Raw genomic sequence first — 13,733 nt, 5'->3', positions numbered from 1 at the left:
CAAATCATGCTCTGATACCAAATGTCACGACCCGGGTCTGATGAGCTAACTGGCCAATAACTCCATTTTGGTCCTTGCAACCACGGACCAAAATGCTTAAGCGGGAGGTTACGTAGTACACTCATCAGGCCCTTGTAAGCTAATCACACACATTCCCCACTTCCGATGTGGGACTAATGGGATATTACACTATCCCCAACCCAATTAGCTTGACGTCCTCGTCAAGGCCTGACATATCCCAGATCGAACCCTAGCATAGTGCATGTGAGGTTTAACTCAGTGGTGGCTCCACGCCGTGACGAGTTCTCTGACTCCATCCACGGGTAGCCCTTTCCTACTGCAGCCCTCTCACCCTGCCCTAATGCTAGGTCGGCTCTGATACCACCTCTGTCACACCCCTAAAAATATACATGATATTTAAAATCTTTCGTCACAACTAACCCAGGATCCAAACACACATTTGAGGTCACTAAGAAAACATTCAAATCAAAAATTTCACTTCTATAATCTACCAATTCATATCCCTGTGCAATTCATAAACATAGCACACATCACTCGAAAATTTATACCATCTGAACCCGACTCATCAAAATAAAAACCACAATATAAGTCCACAAGTGGGGAAATCTATGCAGTCACCACAATCATCGATTTACCATAAGTTCATATCATTACACAAATTTAATTTAACATTCCAAAACCCTATACATGAGGGATCCTTTAACTTACACAAAATCCATAGGTTTAGATTCATAGTCACATTTCATTAGATGCAAGGTAGCTTATACACAACTACATATATGCTAACAAAAGTTCTGCCCAACGTCTTCTAAACTTTCCACTGCCTCAGCCCATTCTTAACATTTAAGCAAGCGATACGCTATCCTGAAAAATTTATCAACAAACGGGGTGAGCATAAAGAGCTCAGCAAGTGACTAACATATCCATATCAAAATAGTACAATTTCCAAAGAGATACAGTATCAAAACACAAAAGCAGAATATACGATTTCGTATACATAATATCATTAGGAGCAGAATCATAATTGTCCTTTTTAATCATACATATTTGATTCCTAACAGATGGGGCATAGAGTAATTGGAGCATATCAGAAACAAAGGAAACATATCGGAGCTTATCAATGGCATATAAAATGTTCCAGAACACATCAACGATCTATGGAACATTACGAAGCAAACTCAATAGTGAATGAAGCATTTCAGAGCATATCAAACTCATATGTCGTACAGAAGCTCAAACGTCGTCCTTGACGTTGCAATCATATCATACTTATCCAGAGCACGAACAGAAATAACTCACCAAAACTCTGGATGTCATATCAAACATATAGAGGGTGTAGTGGGATCTCAGTCAGAATGTGATTCATCCATTTCTGAATGACCACCTGACAAAAGTCTCCCACGTCTGGGAGCTCCATCCACCCACGTCTAGGTGAAGTCAGAGGGGGCCGGCAGAGCATCGCAGGCTCTATGCATAACTCCCTTTACCATTTCTGGCAAAGGTTCACAACTCCCTTTACCATTTCTGGCAAAGGTTCACAACTCCCTTTACCATTTCTGGCAAAGGTTCACAATATCCCACACACCAGAGTACAAGAAGGCAGTTTCAACAATAAGCAGCATATAACGGAAGCACACGCGGAACAACCAAACATACATGTGCCTTTTCAAAAATAATGATGCAAGGAACAAATCTCTCACAAAAGTATTCATTTTAGGAAAGAATTGGAAGCAAGAGTGTACAGGGATTCCAAGCAATCATAATCAGCTCAATTCCAATAAGAAGGTTAGACAAATTCAGATATCCAAAGGAATGGAACCAAATACGCGAAATCAACCAGAGCTCGATTTCGGACAGAATTCCAGTGGCACATCAAACAAATATTTTAGAATAACAATTATGCTCCAATACCCATAATAAGGCTATGGTCGAATCATATATCAATCTATATTAAGATGGAACAGATTTCATATGAAACAGGGCTCCCAACACTGAGTTACCTCTGATTTGGTAACACAAGGTCAAAATCACAATCACTGTGTTACAGAATTTATAGGGTCGGAATCAACAGACGATAGGGTGGGCAATTAAACTCCAAAATTTTCAAACTATATGTCAAAAGAGAGAATTTCAAGTCTACTTTCAAATAAAATCAGTTTGATACAAATCAGAATTTTCAACAGGGAGTTATAGGCGTTTTAGTATCGAAAGGTCAGAAATCTGAACTCTGTTTTACAGCGTCTATAGGCTCTTTTGAAACAAATTTTTGGGTAAGTATTCGGTGTCCAAAATCTACAAAATCGGTGTCAAAAGAAACACATACGAGTCTAATTTCAAACAAAATAGTTCCTGCCTGAATTCTCATTCTATATTAAAACTTATAGCCGAAACAGTGCTTAGGGGTCAGTTTACCGAAAGACTTTCAGAATCCATGGTTTAAGTCCAAAGAGAGATATATCAGTTTCTAAATAGAAATCTTCCAATTTATTTTGAATCAACATAAAAACAGAGTCAAATACTTATGTAGGATGGGGTTAGAACACTTGCCTTTGCAAATTTTGACCCGAAGTAACAAGATTAAAGCAAAAACCCTAAAAGCCCCAAATTTTCTTTCTCTTCTCCTTCTTCTTCTTCTTCTTCTTTTTCTTCTTTTCTTTCCCTGGTCACCCACGAGCTGCCTCCTCTGCTTCCTTAACAACGAAGGCAGAGAGGCTTAAGCGGTGGAATTTGTCATTTGGTGCATTTTGCAGTTTAGTCCTCGTTTTTATCATATTCACGATTAGGTCCTTAGGGTTTACATATAGGTCCTCAGATTCTTTCTTTCTTTTCTTTCTTTTTTTTTTTTTTGAACAGATCTCCCAAATCTTAAAAATAAGTTACCTCTGATTCATACTCTATTTCTTGTGTCAATTAAAAATAGATGCTTACATTATCACCAGAAATATTATACGAAAATTCGGAAATGAGGGGTGTTACAGTCACCCATCCTAGTACTACTCTGGCCCAAGCACGCTTAACTTCGGAGTTTTGATGGGATCCGGTGATTTAGTGCTGGCATTATCGGACCCATTTCGCGTGCTTCGTCCCTCACCTATGTGCACGTCGCGGTCGGCGTATCAACGTCCGGAGGCTCTTGCCCATCACGAAACTGTCAGCGCTTTCTCGAACGTTCACGAAATCCCTATTGCAAGCTCTCTCCGAGCCCTAGCCCGACGACTGCGTATCGATCACGGCAAGCGCGTGCCGAAACCATCGGCACTTTCTAGAACGATCTCGGAATCGCTATTGCGACCCCAATCCGGAAAGCTCTCTCCGAGCCCCTCGATACTGACTACGTAGCGGTCACAGTAAATTTCCAGCCCCAAAATAATCGTCTCGGAGCTCTACGGGAGATGTTTCGAATCCCGGGATGCAAAGAGGAGTGCAACACGAGGACTTCCCAGGGGGTCACCCATCCTAGTACTACTCTGGCCCAAGCACGCTTAACTTCGGATTTTTGATGGGATCCGGTGATTTAGTGCTGGCATTATCGGACCCGTTTCGCGTGCTTCGTCCCTCGCCTATGTGCACGTCGCGGTCGGCGTATCAACGTCCGGAGCCTCTTGCCCGTCACGAAACCGTCGACGCTTTCTCGAACGTTCACGAAATCCCTATTGCAAGCTCTCTCCAAGCCCTAGCCCGACGACTGCGTATCGGTCACAGCAAGCGCGTGCCGAAACCATCGGCACTTTCTAGAACGATCTCGGAGTCGCTATTGCGACCCCAATCCGGAAAGCTCTCTCCGAGCCCCTCGATACTGACTGCGTAGCGGTCACAGCAAATTTCCAGCCCCAAAACAATCGTCTCAGATCTCTACGGGAGATGTTTCGTATCCCGGGATGCAAAAAGGAGTGCAACATGAGGACTTCCCAGGGGGCCACCCATCGTAGTACTACTCTGGCCCAAGCATGCTAAACATCGGTGTTTTGATGGGATCCGGTGATTTAGTGCTGCCATTATCGCACCCATTTCGCGAGCTTCGTCCCTCGCCTATGTGCACGTTGCGGTCGGCGCATCAATGTCCGGATCCTCTTGCCCGTCACGAAACCGTCGGCGCTTTCTTGAACGTTGAAGAAATCCCTATTGCAAGCTCTCTCCGAGCCCTAGCCCGACGACTGAGTATCGGTCACGGCATGCGCGTGCCGAAACCATCGGCACTTTCTAGAACGATGTAGGAATCGCTATTGCGACCCCAATCCGGAAAGCTCTCTCCGAGCCCCTCGATACTGACTGCGTAGCGGTCACAGCAAATTTCCAGCCCCAAAACAATCGTCTCGGAGCTCTATGGGAGATGTTTCGAATCCCGGGATGCAAAAAGGAGTGCAACACGAGGACTTCCCAGGGGGTCACCCATCCTAGTACTACTCTGGCCCAAGCACGCTTAACTTCGGATTTTTGATGGGATCCGGTGATTTAGTGCTGGCATTATTGGACCCGTTTCGCGTGCTTCGTCCCTCGCCTATGTGCACGTCGCGGTCGGCGTATCAACGTCCGTAGCCTCTTGCCCGTCACGAAACCGTCGACGCTTTCTCGAACGTTCACAAAATCCCTATTGCAAGCTCTCTCCAAGCCCTAGCCCGACGACTGCGTATCGGTCACAGCAAGCGCGTGCCGAAACCATCGGCACTTTCTAGAACGATCTCGGAATCGCTATTGCGACCCCAATCCGGAAAGCTCTCTCCGAGCCCCTCGATACTGACTGCGTAGCGGTCACAGCAAATTTCCAGCCCCAAAACAATCGTCTCGGATCTCTACGGGAGATGTTTCGTATCCCGGGATGCAAAAAGGAGTGCAACACGAGGACTTCCCAGGGGGCCACCCATCGTAGTACTACTCTGGCCCAAGCATGCTAAACATCGGTGTTTTGATGGGATCCGGTGATTTAGTGCTGCCATTATCGCACCCATTTCGCGAGCTTCGTCCCTCGCCTATATGCACGTTGCGGTCGGCGCATCAATGTCCGGAGCCTCTTGCCCGTCACGAAACCGTCGGCGCTTTCTTGAACGTTCAAGAAATCCCTATTGCAAGCTCTCTCCGAGCCCTAGCCCGACGACTGAGTATCGGTCACGGCATGCGCGTGACGAAACCATCGGCACTTTCTAGAACGATCTAGGAATCGCTATTCCGACCCCAATCCGGAAAGCTCTCTCCGAGCCGCTCGATACTAACTGCGTCGCGGTCACAGCAAATTTCCAGCCCCAAAACAATCGTCTCGGAGCTCTACGGGAGATGTTTCGAATCGCAGAATGCAAAAAGGAGTGCAACACGAGGGCTTCCCACGGGGTCACCCATCCTAGTACTACTCTGGCCCAAGCACGCTTAACTTCGGAGTTTTGATGGGATCCGGTGATTTAGTGCTGGCATTATCGGACCCGTTTCGCGTGCTTCGTCCCTCACCTATGTGCACGTCGCGGTCGGCGTATCAACGTCCGGAGGCTCTTGCCCATCACGAAACTGTCAGCGCTTTCTCGAACGTTCACGAAATCCCTATTGCAAGCTCTCTCCGAGCCCTAGCCCGACGACTGCGTATCGGTCACGGCAAGCGCGTGCCGAAACCATCGGCACTTTCTCGAACGATATAGGAATCGCTATTGCGACCCCAATCCGGAAAGCTCTCTCCGAGCCCCTCGATACTGACTGCGTAGCGGTCACAGCAAATTTCAAGCCCCAAAACAATCATCTCGGAGCTCTACGGGAGATGTTTCGAATCGCGGAATGCACAAAGGAGTGCAACACGAGGACTTCCCAAGGGGTCACCCATCGTAGTACGACTATGGCCCAAGCACGCTTAACTTTGGAGTTTTGATGGGTTCCGGTGATTTAGTGATGGCATTATCGCACCCGTTTCGCGTGGTTTGTCCCTCGCCTATGTGCACGTCGCAGTCGGCGTATCAACGTCCGGAGCCTCTTGCCCGTCACGAAACCGTCGGCGCTTTCTCGAACGTTCACGAAATCCCTATTGCAAGCTCTCTCCGAGCCCTAGCCCGACGACTGCGTATCGGTCACGGCAAGCGCGTGCCGAAACCATCGGCACTTTATAGACGATCTCGGAATCGCTATTGCGACCCCAATCCGTAAAGCTCTCTCCGAGCCCCTCGATACTGACTGCGTAGCGGTCACAGCAAATTTCCAGCCCCAAAACAATCGTCTCGGATCTCTACGGGAGATGTTTCGTATCCCGGGATGCAAAAAGGAGTGCAACACGAGGACTTCCCAGGGGGCCACCCATCGTAGTACTACTCTGGCCCAAGCATGCTAAACTTCGGTGTTTTGATGGGATCCGGTGATTTAGTGCTGCCATTATCGCACCCATTTCGCGAGCTTCGTCCCTCGCCTATGTGCACGTTGCGGTCGGCGCATCAACGTCCGGAGCCTCTTGCCCGTCACGAAACCGTCGGCGCTTTCTCGAACGTTCACGAAATCCCTATTGCAAGCTCTCTCCGAGCCCTAGCCCGACGACTGCGTATCGGTCACGGCAAGCGCGTGCCGAAACAATCGGCACTTTCTCGAACGATCTAGGAATCGCTATTGCGACCCCAATCCGGAAAGCTCTCTCCGAGCCTCTCGATACTGACTGCGTAGCGGTCACAGCAAATTTCCAGCCCCAAAACAATCGTCTCGGAGCTCTATGGGAGATGTTTCGCATCCCGGGATGCAAAAAGGAGTGCAACACGAGGACTTCCCAGGGGGTCACCCATCGTAGTACTACTCTGGCCCAAGCACGCTTAACTTCGGAGTTTTGATGGGATCCGGTGATTTAGTGCTGGCATTATCGCACCCGTTTCGCGTGCTTCGTCCCTCGCATATGTGCACGTCGCGGTCGGCGTATCAACGTCCGGAGCCTCTTGCCCGTCTCGAAACCGTCGGCGCTTTCTCGAACGTTCACGAAATCCCTATTGCAAGCTCTCTCCGAGCCCTAGCCCGACGACTGCGTATCGGTCACGGCAAGCGCGTGCCGAAACCATCGGCACTTTCTAGAACGATCTAGGAATAGCTATTGCGACCCCAATTCGGAAAGCTCTCTCCGAGCCCCTCGATACTGACTGCGTAGCGGTCACAGCAAATTTCCAGCCCCAAAACAATCGTCTCGGAGCTCTACGGGAGATGTTTCGAATCCCGGGATGCAAAAAGGAGTGCAACACGATGACTTCCCAGGGGGTCACCCATCCTTGTACTACTCTGGCCCAACCACGCTTAACTTCGGAGTTTTGATGGGTTCCGGTGATTTAGTGCTGGCATTATCGCACCCGTTTCGCGTGCTTCGTCCCTCGCCTATGTGCACGTCGCGGTCGGCGTATCAACGTCCGGAGCCTCTTGCCCGTCACGAAACCGTCGGCGCTTTCTCGAACGTTCACGAAATCTCTATTGCAAGCTCTCTCCGAGCCCTAGCCCGACGACTGCGTATCGGTCACGGCAAGCGCGTGCCGAAACCATCGGCACTTTCTCGAACGATCTAGGAATCGCTATTGCGACCCCAATCCGGAAAGCTCTCTCCGAGCCCCTCGATACTGACTGCGTAGCGGTCACAGCAAATTTCCAGCCCCAAAACAATCGTCTCGGAGCTCTACGTGAGATGTTTCGTATCCCGGGATGCAAAAAGGAGTGCAACACGAGGACTTCCCAAGGGGTCACACATCGTAGTACTACTCTGGCCCAAGCTCGCTTAACTTCGGAGTTTTGATGGGATCCGGTGATTTAGTGCTGGCATTATCGCACCCGTTTCGCGTGCTTCGTCCCTCGCCAATGTGCACGTCGCAGTCGGCGCATCAACGTCCGGAGCCTCTTGCCCGTCACGAAACCGTCGGCGCTTTCTCGAACGTTCACGAAACCCCTATTGCAAGCTCTCTCCGAGCCCTAGCTCGACGACTGCGTATCGGTCACGGCAAGCGCATGCAGAAACCATCGGCACTTTATAGAACGATCTCGGAATCGCTATTGCGACCCCAATCCGGAAAGCTCTCTCCGAGCCCCTCGATACTGACAGCGTAGCTGTCACAGCAAATTTCCAGCCCCAAAACAATCGTCTCGGAGCTCTACGGGAGATGTTTCGAATCCCGGAATGCAAAAAGGAGTGCAACACAAGGACTTCCCAAGTGGTCACCCATCCTAGTACTACTCTGGCCCAAGCACGCTTAACTTCGGAGTTTTGAATGGATCCGGTGATTTAGTGCTGGCATTATCGGACCCGTTTCGCGTGCTTCGTCCCTCGCCTATGTGCACGTCGCGGTCGGCGTATCAACGTCCGGAGCCTCTTGCCCGTCACGAAACCGTCGGCGCTTTCTCGAACGTTCACGAAATCCCTATTGCATGCTCTCTCCGAGCCCTAGCCCGATGACTGTGTATCGGTCACGGCAAGCGTATGCCGAAACCATCGGCACTTTCTAGAACGATCTCGGAATCGCTATTGCGACCCCAATCCGGAAAGCTCTCTGCGAGCCCCTCGATACTGACTGCGTAGCGGTCACAGCAAATTTCCAGCCCCAAAACAATCGTCTCAGATCTCTACGGGAGATGTTTCGTATCCCATGATGCAAAAAGGAGTGCAACACGAGGACTTCCCAGGGGGCCACCCATCGTAGTACTACTCTGGCCCAAGCATGCTAAACTTCGGTGTTTTGATGGGATCCGGTGATTTAGTGCTGCTATTATCGCACCCATTTTGCGAGCTTCGTCCCCCGCCTATGTGCACGTCGCGGTCGGCGCATCAACGTCCGGAGCCTCTTGCCCGTCACGAAACCGTCGTCGCTTTCTTGAACGTTCACGAAATCCCTATTGCAAGCTCTCTCCGAGCCCTAGCCTGACGACTGAGTATCGGTCACGGCATGCGCGTGCCGAAACCATCGGCACTTTCTAGAATGATCTAGGAATCGCAATTGCGACCCCAATCTGGAAAGCTCTCTTCGAGCCCCTCGATACTGACTGCGTAGTGGTCAAAGCAAATTTCCAGCCCCAAAACAAACGTCTCGGAGCTCTACGGGAGATGTTTCGTATCCCGGGATGCAAAAAGGAGTGCAACATGAGGACTTCCCAAGGGGTCACCCATCGTACTACTACTCTGGCCCAAGCACGCTTAACTTCGATTTTTTGATGGGATCCGGTGATTTAGTGCTGGCATTATCGCACCCGTTTTGCGAGCTTCGTCCCTCGCCTATGTGCACGTCGCAGTCGGCGCATCAACGTCCGGAGCCTCTTGCCCGTCACGAAACCGTCGGCGCTTTCTCGAACGTTCACGAAATCCCTATTGCAAGCTCTCTCCGAGCCCTAGCCCGACGACTGCGTATCGGTCACGGCAAGCGCGTGCCGAAACCATCGGCACTTTCTAGAACGATCTCGGAATCGCTATTGCGACCCCAATCCGGAAAACTCTCTCCGAGCCCCGCGATACTGACTGCGTAGCGGTCAGAGCAAATTTCCAGCCCCAAAACAATCGTCTCGGAGCTCTACGGGAGATGTTTCGTATCCCGGGATGCAAAAAGGAGTGCAACACGAGGACTTCCCAGGGGGTCATCCATCGTAGTACTACTCTGGCCCAAGCACGCTTAACTTCGGAGTTTTGATGGGATCCGGTGATTTAGTGCTGGCATTATCACTCCCGTTTCGCGTGCTTCGTCCCTCGCCTAGGTGCACGTCGCGGTCGGCGTATCAACGTCCGGAGCCTCTTGCCCGTCACGAAACCGTCGGCGCTTTCTCGAACGTTCACGAAATCCCTATTGCAAACTCTCTCCGAGCCCTAGCCCGACGACTGCGTATCGGTCACGGCAAGCGCGTGCCGAAACTATCGGCACTTTCTCGAACGATCTAGGAATCGCTATTGCGACCCCAATCCGGAAAGCTCTCTCCGAGCCCCTCGATACTGACTGCGTAGCGGTCACAGCAAATATCCAGCCCCAAAATAATCGTCTCGGAGCTCTACGGGAGATGTTTCGAATCCCGGGATGAAAAAAGGAGTGCAACACGAGGACTTCCCAGGGGGTCACCCATCCTAGTACTACTCTGGCCCAAGCACGCTTAACTTCGGAGTTTTGATGGGTTCCGGTGATTTAGTGCTGGCATTATCGGACCCGTTTCGCGTGCTTCGTCCCTCGCCTATGTGCACGTCGCGGTCCGCGTATCAACGTCTGGAGCCTCTTGCCCGTCACGAAACCGTCGTCGCTTTCTCCAACGTTCACGAAATCCCTATTGCAAGCTCTCTCCGAGCCCTAGCCCGACGACTACGTATCGGTCACGGCAAGCGCGTGCCGAAACCATCGGCACTTTCTATAACGATCTCGAAATCGCTATTGCGACCCCAATCCGGAAAGCTCTCTTCGAGCCCCTCGATACTGACTGCGTAGCGGTCACAGCAAATTTCCAACCCCAAAACAATCGTCTCAGATCTCTACGGGAGATGTTTCGTATCCCGGGATGCAAAAAGGAGTGCAACAGGAGGACTTCCCAGGGGGCCACCCATCGTAGTACTACTCTGGCCCAAGCATGCTAAACTTCGGTGTTTTGATGGGATCCGGTGATTTAGTGCTGCCATTATCGCACCCATTTCGCGAGCTTCGTCCCTCGCCTATGTGCACGTCGCGGTCGGCACATCAACGTCCGGAGTCTCTTGCCCGTCACGAAACCGTCGGCGCTTTCTTGAACGTTCACGAAATCCCTATTGCAAGCTCTCTCCGAGCCCTAGCCCGACGACTGAGTATCGGTCACGGCATGCGCGTGCCGAAACCATCGGCACTTTCTAGAACGATCTAGGAATCGCTATTGCGACCCCAATCCGGAAAGCTCTCTTTGAGCCCCTCGATACTGACTGCGTAGCGGTCAAAGCAAATTTCCAGCCCCAAAACAAACGTCTCGGAGCTCTACGGGAGATGTTTCGTATCCCGGGATGCAAAAAGGAGTGCAACACGAGGACTTCCCAGGGGGTCATCCATCATAGTACTACTCTGGCCCAAGCACGCTTAACTTCGGAGTTTTGATGGGATCCGGTGATTTAGTACTGGCATTATCGCACCCGTTTTGCGTGCTTCGTCCCTCGCCTATGTGCACGTCGCGGTCGGTGTATCAACGTCCGAAGCCTCTTGCCCGTCACGAAACCATCGGTGCTTTCTCGAACGTTCACGTAATCCCTATTGCAAGCTCTCTCCGAGCCCTAGCCCGACGACTACGTATCGGTCACGGAAACGCGTGCAGAAACCATCGGCACTTTATAGAACGATCTCGGAATCGCTATTGCGACCCCAATCCGGAAAGCTCTCTCCGAGCCCCTCGATATTGACCGCGTAGCGGTCACAGCAAATTTCCAACCCCAAAACAATCGTCTCAGATCTACGGGAGATGTTTCGAATCCCGGGATGCAAAAAGTAGTGCAACACGAGGACTTCCCAGGGGGTCACCCATCCTAGTACTACTCTGGCCCAAGCATGCTTACCTTCGGAGTTTTGATGGGTTCCGGTGATTTAGTGCTGGCATTATCGCACCCGTTTCGCGTGCTTCGTCCCTCGCCTATGTGCACGTCGCGGTCGGCGTATCAACGTCCGGAGCCTCTTGCCCGTCACGAAACCGTCTGCGCTTTCTCGAACGTTCACGAAATCGCTATTGCAAGCTCTCTCCGAGCCCTAGCCCGACGACTGCGTATCGGTCACGGCAAGCGCGTGCCGAAACCATCGGCACTTTCTCGAACGATCTAGGAATCGCTATTGCGAACCCAATCCGGAAAGCTCTCTCCGAGCCCCTCGATACTGACTGCGTAGCGGTCACAGCAAATTTCCAGCCCCAAAACAATCGTCTCGGAGCTCTACGGGAGATGTTTCGTATCCCGGGATGCAAAAAGGAGTGCAACACGAGGACTTCCCAGGGGGTCACCCATCGTAGTACTACTCTGGCCCAAGCACGCTTAACTTCGGAGTTTTGATGGGATCCGGTGTTAGGACTCTAGCTTGGAGAGTCCTAATTGAGAGGGACATTCATGTAAAACTGTTAGGACTTTAGCTAGGAGAGTCCTAATTGAGGGGGACATTCTGTTAGGACTCTAGCTAGGAGAGTCCTAATTGAGAGGGACATTCATGTAGGAGGTTTCTTCTTAGAGAAGAATTAGGAGTTGTAAGGGAATAGGAGTCTTGAGTAGGAGTCCTATTAGGAGTTGGTTAGAAGTAAGAGTCTTAAGTAGGAGTCCTATTAGGAGTTAGGGTTTAGAAGCCCTATAAATAGCCATGTATTTCTTCTCTTTTCTCAAGCAATAGATGAATCTTTTCTGCAGCCTTTGAGCAGCAACTTGGAGGGAGGAACCCCTATAGAGTTCCAAGGAAGCCGATCCCCTAAAGAGATCAACCCCAAGTTTAGAATCTGCAAGGGTTCTAACACCTGGTATCAGAGCAGCGTTCTTGGCGTCTCGCTGCCCTTCCACAGCCATCCATCAACCCTCTACAACCATCCAAAGCAATTCCCACAATTGCTTAAAAGATCATCACCCAATTCCACCATCATCTCCACCACCGCGGATCATCCTTTGATCTCCCCGTGAATTGCAACAGGTTCTGGTTTCCTACCTTACTGCTGCTGCAATTTAGTTATCCTTATTCGAAAATCCAAAAAAAAAAAAAAAAAAAATCGTTCCTATATTGCTGCATAAACTTTTCGTCACAAAGTTTTCATCTCTACGACGAAAGATATATTGCAGAATTCCAGCCGCATATCACCATCTGTTTGATCTTGCTACTGTGCTTTTTCTATCCAAATTTCTACGAAATTTTTATGACATCTTTGACACTTCTTAACAGTGGATTTCCCTTTGGTTTCATAAAAAAATTCTCAATATAAACTACTGATCTTTTATGTCCAATCTGCTGCACTTGAATTGCAGAATTCAAGCCGCATAGCACCATCTGTTTGATCTTGCTACTGTGCTTTTTCTATCCAATTTTCTACGAAATTTTTATGACATCTTTGACACTTCCTAACAGTAGATTTCCCTTTGGTTTCATCGAAAAATTCTCAATATAAACTACTGATCTTTTATGTCCAATCTGCTACACTTGAAAATCTATGCTGCAGAAAATTTCAACTGCATATCGTTGCCTTAACCCATCTATTTGCAATCTTTTTTGAATGAAATTTCTTATAGACTTCATATATCATCTTGGCTTCCATCTAAGATTGATCTATTAAGAAATTCATCTCTAAAAACGATTTTATGTTGCTGCAAATTTTCATCGTAACCCGCTGAAATTTTTCGACGATAATTCTGCAATTGCAACTTGCACCAATTTCTTTCCTGTTATATTGCCGAAATTTTCTTGATTAAATTAGATATCCTTGCTGTCATATAAACTGTGATTTTTCTATCAATTCTCTCCTCAATTCTCTTAAGTTTTTGGTGGAAATTACGTCGAGAAACCGTTGTTTCTTCGACGACAATTCTACTCTTACAAGACAGCACATACTTGCTGCAACTTCCACGGATTTCTGTCAAACCTTTGCTACCATCTACCACAGATCCAAAACTTTCATCCAGAGCCCTAAAACTCTACCAAACCACACCCTCAAACTGCACCCAAAACAGCCACAAAACAAGCCTAAACCGTAGCCTACATCCACCAATCCACCAACACTTTCGACCATCACTTCTCTCAACCTATACATGCCTTTAACCCAACAGCAAAAGAGAGATCTTAACATCATTGATTTGG

The 13,733-nt window shown here is 49.3% G+C and overlaps 10 non-coding genes and 9 pseudogenes across 10 annotated transcripts; all 19 read right to left on the bottom strand.

Annotated features, from left to right (window-relative positions):
- Positions 1-3,439: 3,439 nt before the first annotated feature.
- LOC135600825 (5S ribosomal RNA) lies at positions 3,440-3,558 on the bottom strand. Its single transcript, XR_010483138.1, has one exon. It is a non-coding gene; the product is annotated as a 5S ribosomal RNA (ribosomal RNA).
- Positions 3,559-3,908: 350 nt separating this feature from the next.
- On the bottom strand, positions 3,909-4,027 carry LOC135599382 (5S ribosomal RNA; annotated as a pseudogene).
- A 350-nt stretch (positions 4,028-4,377) lies between these two features.
- LOC135600943 (5S ribosomal RNA) lies at positions 4,378-4,496 on the bottom strand. The gene has a single exon (XR_010483251.1). It is a non-coding gene; the product is annotated as a 5S ribosomal RNA (ribosomal RNA).
- Positions 4,497-4,846: 350 nt separating this feature from the next.
- LOC135604532 (5S ribosomal RNA) lies at positions 4,847-4,965 on the bottom strand (annotated as a pseudogene).
- Positions 4,966-5,315: 350 nt separating this feature from the next.
- LOC135600101 (5S ribosomal RNA) lies at positions 5,316-5,434 on the bottom strand. Its single transcript, XR_010482432.1, has one exon. It is a non-coding gene; the product is annotated as a 5S ribosomal RNA (ribosomal RNA).
- Positions 5,435-5,784: 350 nt separating this feature from the next.
- On the bottom strand, positions 5,785-5,903 carry LOC135603958 (5S ribosomal RNA; annotated as a pseudogene).
- Positions 5,904-6,252: 349 nt separating this feature from the next.
- Positions 6,253-6,371, bottom strand: LOC135604166 (5S ribosomal RNA; annotated as a pseudogene).
- A 350-nt stretch (positions 6,372-6,721) lies between these two features.
- Positions 6,722-6,840, bottom strand: LOC135601289 (5S ribosomal RNA). Its single transcript, XR_010483586.1, has one exon. It is a non-coding gene; the product is annotated as a 5S ribosomal RNA (ribosomal RNA).
- Positions 6,841-7,190: 350 nt separating this feature from the next.
- On the bottom strand, positions 7,191-7,309 carry LOC135603233 (5S ribosomal RNA; annotated as a pseudogene).
- A 350-nt stretch (positions 7,310-7,659) lies between these two features.
- On the bottom strand, positions 7,660-7,778 carry LOC135601365 (5S ribosomal RNA). Its single transcript, XR_010483661.1, has one exon. It is a non-coding gene; the product is annotated as a 5S ribosomal RNA (ribosomal RNA).
- A 350-nt stretch (positions 7,779-8,128) lies between these two features.
- LOC135601567 (5S ribosomal RNA) lies at positions 8,129-8,247 on the bottom strand. The gene has a single exon (XR_010483857.1). It is a non-coding gene; the product is annotated as a 5S ribosomal RNA (ribosomal RNA).
- A 350-nt stretch (positions 8,248-8,597) lies between these two features.
- Positions 8,598-8,716, bottom strand: LOC135603777 (5S ribosomal RNA; annotated as a pseudogene).
- A 350-nt stretch (positions 8,717-9,066) lies between these two features.
- LOC135604151 (5S ribosomal RNA) lies at positions 9,067-9,185 on the bottom strand (annotated as a pseudogene).
- Positions 9,186-9,535: 350 nt separating this feature from the next.
- Positions 9,536-9,654, bottom strand: LOC135600470 (5S ribosomal RNA). The gene has a single exon (XR_010482791.1). It is a non-coding gene; the product is annotated as a 5S ribosomal RNA (ribosomal RNA).
- Positions 9,655-10,004: 350 nt separating this feature from the next.
- LOC135600529 (5S ribosomal RNA) lies at positions 10,005-10,123 on the bottom strand. The gene has a single exon (XR_010482849.1). It is a non-coding gene; the product is annotated as a 5S ribosomal RNA (ribosomal RNA).
- A 350-nt stretch (positions 10,124-10,473) lies between these two features.
- Positions 10,474-10,592, bottom strand: LOC135599283 (5S ribosomal RNA; annotated as a pseudogene).
- Positions 10,593-10,942: 350 nt separating this feature from the next.
- LOC135599913 (5S ribosomal RNA) lies at positions 10,943-11,061 on the bottom strand. The gene has a single exon (XR_010482252.1). It is a non-coding gene; the product is annotated as a 5S ribosomal RNA (ribosomal RNA).
- A 347-nt stretch (positions 11,062-11,408) lies between these two features.
- On the bottom strand, positions 11,409-11,527 carry LOC135600895 (5S ribosomal RNA). The gene has a single exon (XR_010483205.1). It is a non-coding gene; the product is annotated as a 5S ribosomal RNA (ribosomal RNA).
- A 350-nt stretch (positions 11,528-11,877) lies between these two features.
- LOC135599424 (5S ribosomal RNA) lies at positions 11,878-11,996 on the bottom strand (annotated as a pseudogene).
- Between the last annotated feature and the right edge of the window lie 1,737 nt (positions 11,997-13,733).

This window comes from Musa acuminata, chromosome BXJ2-1 (assembly GCF_036884655.1).
Source record: "Musa acuminata AAA Group cultivar baxijiao chromosome BXJ2-1, Cavendish_Baxijiao_AAA, whole genome shotgun sequence".
Lineage (NCBI taxonomy): Eukaryota > Viridiplantae > Streptophyta > Magnoliopsida > Zingiberales > Musaceae > Musa > Musa acuminata.
The sequence above is the reverse complement of the archived record's forward strand: the minus strand, read 5'-3'. Positions and strand labels throughout refer to the sequence as shown.